Source organism: Nelumbo lutea, chromosome 7 (genome assembly GCF_056320005.1).
Source record: "Nelumbo lutea isolate HS-2025 chromosome 7, American lotus-T2T, whole genome shotgun sequence".
Taxonomy (NCBI): domain Eukaryota; kingdom Viridiplantae; phylum Streptophyta; class Magnoliopsida; order Proteales; family Nelumbonaceae; genus Nelumbo; species Nelumbo lutea.
This window is the reverse complement of record NC_142690.1, coordinates 9675184-9682268: the sequence shown is the minus strand read 5'-3', so window position 1 is coordinate 9682268 and position 7085 is coordinate 9675184. Positions and strand designations below refer to the sequence as shown.

The 7085-nt window shown below is 36.0% G+C and overlaps 1 long non-coding RNA gene across 3 annotated transcripts; it reads right to left on the bottom strand.

Annotated features, from left to right (window-relative positions):
• Positions 1-1617: 1617 nt before the first annotated feature.
• Positions 1618-6812, bottom strand: LOC148845010 (uncharacterized). Of its 3 annotated transcripts, none has more exons than XR_016102355.1 (6): positions 6133-6794; positions 5807-5869; positions 2652-2728; positions 2433-2576; positions 1906-2070; positions 1618-1822 (listed from the first exon to the last, which is right to left on the bottom strand). It is a non-coding gene; the product is annotated as an uncharacterized LOC148845010 (long non-coding RNA). The 3 variants fall into 3 exon arrangements; XR_016102357.1 differs by having other exon boundaries at positions 2433-2557; XR_016102356.1 differs by lacking the exon at positions 2433-2576 and having other exon boundaries at positions 6133-6812.
• Positions 6813-7085: the final 273 nt, after the last annotated feature.

The window sequence follows — 7085 nt, the reverse complement described above, 5'->3', positions numbered from 1 at the left end:
GACTTGAGCTTCGGAGTTATCACACCGGGTTCCCCCCAGAGCTCTCTCATCTTCTCCGTTTCAGGCTCCCCGACGCTCCAGCTCAGAGGCGAATTCGTTAACAGCTAAGACCGATCGGATTGCGCTCCATCAATATCCATCATTATTTGTTCAATATATAATTAATTCATCTATCAAATAATTAAATTATGAATCTGATTATATTTCCTATTATAGTAAAGGGTTCCAGCACCATTTACTCCCTTGCATTGAAAATATGTCTATGCTTTGTATGTTTTATTTTATGAGGAGATATTCCCAATGCAAGGGTGAAAATGATTGTTAGAATGGTGTAAATACAGCTTTGCCCTGATAATCCCGTCTATACTGATCACAATAGATATGTGATTCTTATTTTTTCATAAAATAAATAAATAAATAAAGCAACAATAATCCCGTCTATGTTTCTAAGGAAATTGACAAATTAACAGGCCCTCTTCCTACTCTCGGATAACAAACTCCACGTACGTATCTACAAATTGGAAAATAGAAATTAGCAAAAGAAGGAATATATTATTGAAGAGACGCCAAGAACTATCGATCGCATGAACCTCATCAACATCTGAGCCCCTTATATAGAACTATGAATCATGAGGTGTTAAATTTAATTAAGACTTAAGTTTGGGCCTCACCAACTTGTCAAGATTCTTTCGTTTACATGCGCGCTATTCACACCGACCTCACAGGCATTTCCCACCAAGTATCAGAGGTTGGAAGTTGAGCTGTTTGGAGAAAGACTAAACGAATAAACAACAAAAGTCTTCGTCTCAGAATAAAATCGAATGTATGCTTGTCAGCTGATCACATGCACTCATGGACCACAAATCATCTGATTTTTTTGAGGTACAATAAGTGCACAAATGATTTTATTCATCTTGGTTTAATATAATGTCATTTGATATTATACAATATTGAGAAGGAAATCTGGTCTCATTGACCATGCATGTATCTAGCAATAATATTTCTATGGGCTTCCCTCCCGGCTGTCATCGGTACATGTGAAATTACGACGTCAAATGGATGGATTGACATGAAGCTTCATTGGACTACAAGAAAAATGGTCAAGACCGCCGCCCTTGATCTACCACTGCTGTCTTAGATCAAGACAGCCGGCTCAGATGAAAAAGACCACAGCCTTTAATGGCCGGTCCGACACAGTTCGAAATGCACTAAAACGACGATCAATCAGAAATATCAGCTTAGCATCAATAAAGGCTGCAATCTAATCTGCCAGCTTAGATCCTGAATGACCGTTGCCTTGGGTTCTGGCAAACATAAATTGCATCTTTTGGTGGCGCTAAACCACCGGCTTAGATCTCATATGACTACCACCATAGCTTTTGTCAAATGCCACTTGCGTTTAGTGGCGGTCTAAACCGCCGGCTTAGATCTCATGCGACTGCCGCCTTAGGTTTTGTTTATGGCTAAACCAATGGTAGGATGACCACCGGCATTGATATTTCTTTTTTTTATTATTTTTATACTAGATTAATTTCATCATTTTTTTTGTACTTACACTTTAATTCCAAGATTCATCACTTTAATACATGTTTGATACAAATCTCATGACAATTGATATATTATAAACAACTTAAATAAAAATGCAATTTAAAGCAAAATCTAGTAATTTACAAATTAATTACTATAATATCCAGAAAAAAATTGTTCAAATACAATATCCAATTGACATATAAAAAAAAAATACAAGGATTTCAGAAACATTCAATTTGTCAAATAATGTACCACATCTTCCAATGCAAATCCACTTAACATAATGTTAAACCTACAAATCATAACATATAAACTGTTAGAAAATATAAAGTATATGAGATATTGATAAAAATATGTATAAAAATAAATATTTACCTATGCAAAATATAATGCAATCCTTGATGGCCTCTTGGATTAAAAGAACAACCATAATATTAACATGCCAAAATGCCCCATGCAATCCTACTGAATTTAGTGATGGCAATGCAAGCATTGAATATGGCAAGAAAAAACAACAAGAATGTTGTCCAGATGTAGACCCTGCAAAGAGAAATTATCTTAGTAAGATCAATATATTATATAAAATTCTATGAACTCAAGTATTGAATTATGAAGAAGTTGCTTCCTATTACCATCCAATCTTAGCTAAGTAAAAGTCATTTTCCAAATCAACCCTTTCACTAATAAGATCTGTTAGAATTTAGAGAATAAACATGGAATGCTAGTCCCTCTGCTCAAAAGAGGGGATAAGTGGCACATTATGGGGGCTCAAACCCCCATAATGGAATGCTGGCCCCTCTGTCAAACAGTTACTGTCACTAGACTACAGACAAACTTACTTTGGATATATAGATGCATGATAGAGTAAGGAATCAGTAATTTTTTCTTCACATGTTACTTACTGGCTTTTGGCAGGTATTCACCCATGGGAGTCAGATTCTAGAGGCCAGCCTGAGGGTGTGAGCTGTGCTTGGCATGCCATGGTACTGTGTTGTGCCGGGCCATGTCAGCCCGTGTGCAACCAAGCCTTTTTAATATCTCTAGTCCTAAGAAGAAAATAACCACCATTCTTTTTTCCAAACTAGTTAAAGAATGAAAAGTAAACATAAAGCATCATATACCTCAGGAATCTTCTTTTCCTCTACAAAAGCAATTGAAACCTCTGAATGGCATATAATAAATTCCACAGCACCAGCACCTATAACAACGAAAGAGTAGTCACAACTATTCTTCTTCAATTACTGTGCTTATGAAAAATTACAAACACTCGACAGGGATTTTAGTCAGGTGTCCTATCCCATATTTTATTGATATAGTTAAAAGGCACCATAAGCATATTTCTAATTAAAATCATAAGCCTATAATATAGAAAATCAAATTCTAAAGCAACAAACAATGATGATGTTGACGATGCTAATGATGACAGCTTAATCACAGGGCAAAGCAACAACAGATCTACAAGGCATTTCTGAGAATCATTCCAGAAAATTGTAACAGGGGTGAATAGAGACTGTGGAAGGATCACACTGCTCAACTCCGCTTGGTGTCAAAGCATAGATTCAAGAGCACAAACAGCTAATAAAAAAATTTGTTATTCAACTTTTCAATCCCTAGTACTGAAAAATTAATATACAACAAAACAGTAACTTACTTTCTCAACACCAAGCTACTGAACTTGAACCATTTCTCAATATCAAAACTAGTTTTTGGATGCTTAACGTTTGTTTCGACAAATTGCAATAGAAAGTGTTTTCAATCTTTTTTTTTTTCTTCAATTCTGTCTTTGTTTCTGCATTTTTGATGATTCTTGCTAATCGTAGTTGGTATCTAGAAACCACTTTGGATGCTTAATGTTTATTTCCTACCCTATTGTTGCCATCTACACCTTCTATGTGGGTGGCTGGGATTACGTTTGGATATGGTATTGGGTTCTTGCTAATCAAAGGAGGGGTGTCTGTGGGTGTATCATTGCCATATTTTATTGGTTCTTAAGTCAGTACCGCTTTTTTTTTTTTTATTTTGTTTTCTTTATTGTCTACAATCTAAGTTAGTATCGTCAAACCAGATCTTTCTTTCTGTTCTTTCTCCTTTTTCTTTTTTTTTTTCAATTGTAATTATGTTAATTCAACACCATATATGGTTATGCAGAGGTGGTTAGAGAAACCAGATCTTCAATTGTAATTATGTTAATTCTACACCATATATGGTTATGCAGAGGTGGTTAGAGAAACCAGATCTCTTCTTGTCATTTCATCTTTCAGCCAACCCCTTAAATTCTACCTGGGTAACTGTATGCTGCAATTCTTTGAGTCTGTGCATTTAAGGATACGGTTGATGCATTCTTCTTGGTCAACTTTCCAGATTTATCTTTCGTATGAAACCACTTGTATACGTTCATGACTGCATCTGTTGGTTCTGTTATGGCTTCTAGGCCTGGTAGATCCTGGTAGAGTGATTTTTTGTCACAGTGTTCTACTATGGTAGAGTGATTTTTTGTCACAAATTTAGCAGATCTGGTTCAGCACTAGGCCAGACCTAACCTCATTTGTATCATTTTCAAAAGGGCTGAGATTGATTAGATTGTATACTCCAAAAGAAGAATAGAGAATAGTTTACTTGTGCAACTTTGAGCAATTCGGTTTTAACTTTTCTAAGGTCTTTGGTGAACAGTAGTAGTTGATATTGTGTTGGTAACATCCACATTTGAAAATTATTCATTCTAGAAAAGAAAAAGGAATATCATAAAAGAATTCATGCCTGTCAAGGACTTTTGTGAACAGTAAACATTTACAATTGAAAGTCACTTGTTCTAGAAAAGAATAGTGAAATATCAGATGAAGAAATACTTGGGGCAATGTATGCTCATATCAAACTCAGTCACAATCTAACTATGCCTCACATCATGCAGATAGACCCATCTAGACCAGCACCAACTACTGGGTTGATGTTAATGTTGATCATCTGTATGCATTCTGCAAACCATATTTTACCTACTAAAAAAAATTTAAGGGGCATTGATGGTTAAGTGCCTCTTGTGGAGGCAAGGCATAAATAATGCCAAATGGCACTACTCAGCAGAAACAACTAGGTAGTTCATGCACCATATAACTATAATTAAAACATCCAGCTCATATATTCTTCTGGCCATCCATTTGGGCCTAAGATCTCCTAGGGCCAGGGGGACTTCTATACATCCTTCTCATTAGATTCCTCAAGCTAGACAAACCTGTCCAATTTCTATTATGTAGAATGAACACAGGGTACCCCCCTCCCCCCTTTTAATGATCGGGAAAATCTATGATGCAGAAAAGATATGGGATGGAAAGCAAGGTTCTGGCTACAAAAAGGTAGAAATACTAGCTGAAATATATTTAATCCTGAAAAGCTTTACAAAGAAACAAATGAAGCCAAAATGCAGTTTTTAGACAAAAAACGCTTATTCTTTGATTTGTGCTTTCAGTTTAACTTCTGATCAATCAAGTGAATCATAAATGCGGTAGCCAATCAGGTGTTACTTATCAAAATTCATAGGTGAAGGGTCACTCCTGGACTTGAATTGGTTTCAAAATCTAAATTTGCTAATAGAATCCTAACCAAATTTCTATTCGACCCCATGTTACTTATCAAAATTCTTATCTTACTATTTGAAACAACTGCATTTGTTGTTTTCCTTGACATCTTGGAGCACAAGTTAAACCAGCAAAATGGATCCATTAGTCATAAATTTCTCTATAAAGGAATTATTCTATGGCATATGGATCGAGCTGCCCAATTTGAAGAATTTCAAGTACATCGAACTACACTGTCCATTGAAAATTTACAAATTCTCAATCCAACCCAAACCAAGTAGCACACTTGAGCTTTGGGCACTAATAATAGAATGCATCTAGGACAATGTTTGAAGTTTTGAATTATATTTGCAGATGTAGATGCTGAGGGACCATCTCATCTTTATCACATTGGTCATGCAGATTTGGAGCCAAACATGGCATTTGCAGTTCATTGTTTTGGATATCCTTCTATTTTGTTTTCTTATTCTAGTTCACCTTTCCATCTTATTTCTTTTTCTTGAATCTCTGCTTCCGTTCTATAATTATTCTTGATTTTTGTCCTTCTTGTTTATGGCTTATTATTGTTATTTCATAATTTAATTTTCAACATATGCACTAATTTCTCTTTTGCATAATATGTCTTGAAACAACTCCAACATTGACTTAAAGAAATATAAAAACCCAAATCGTCAAAGATTGGCACCCTATCAATAAAATGGCTATACCTCTTTCAAGACATGCCGGATTTACAAGATCTTGGTCCCATTGAATGGATAGCTCAAATGACACTGAAATCATGCAAAATGGGCAAGTTATGATCCCTTGAAAGTAAGTTAAATGAAAAAGGATGTAATTTCATCTTCAACTTTTCAAAATTCTAAGACCTCTCCAAAATGACTGTTAATACCAGAAAATTACGATGGAAAGGTAAACTAGAATAAATTTAACCCTGTTCTAGACACTAACAAACTAGTCAGTAAATTAGGAAAAGACTCAAAAGCACCAAAATCTAAATTACTAGAAAATTACGATGTGAAGCACATTCACTAACCAAAGTGTTGCAAATGCACCAGAGCTGAACCAACTGATTTCTTGCCTCACCGGAAAGACATTCACTGCGCATGTTTTGTATATGGTGCTTTACACGATGAATACAATACACTACTCTATAGTTTCTATCCTTGTGAGTTGCAGATCTGGAAATGGATGCATTCCATTTCACAATAGAAAGGTATACTTTATCCAAAAAACACTGGAGAAGATGCGAACGACCATTATAACCTAATCTTCTCTAATGAAAACCCAAAGAAAATAGAGAGATCGAAAACCGAAAAAAGAACAACTTGATCAAAGGCAGAATAAGATTGAACAACAAACGTTAATCTTGTTTCATTAAAAGAAAAAAAAAAAAAAAAAAGATAAGGGGAAAAAGAGAGACTGACAGAACAGTAGAAGAGAGAAAGCCAACCGGTTATGGACAGTAGAAGAAAGAGGGGGGGAGAGAGAGGGCGGGGAGAGAACTCAATGATAAGCCATTGAAACCCTATTCGGGAAAGTTTTATAGATTGAGATTGAGAGACAGAGGGGGGAGAGAGAGGGCGGGAATAAAGAGAGAACCTAACACCGGCGCAGTTATTGGGTGTCGACCAGTAGAAAGACGAGGGAAACGAGACAGAGGATGTGAGTTGCTGAAATAAAAAGAAGTTCAAAAGTGGGAGTACAAAAAGACACGATGCAGAATTCTGAATTTCTGCCACTATTACTAGCCCCCTGCCCCTTATAAATCACATCCTGTCCGTAAATTTGACATTAATTAACGGTCAGGATGCATTTTCCTGTACTTTGGGTTAGAGATTTTTGATCTGATTGGTACTTCTCTCATTTGCATTTTAGGTTTTAGACTCATGCCAGGTGTCAAAGACCGCCGCCTTAATTTAGCATGCGTTGGGGAAGGTAATTTACCCTTCTCTAAGGCGGCGGTCGTAAGGAGCGCCGGCTTTGAAC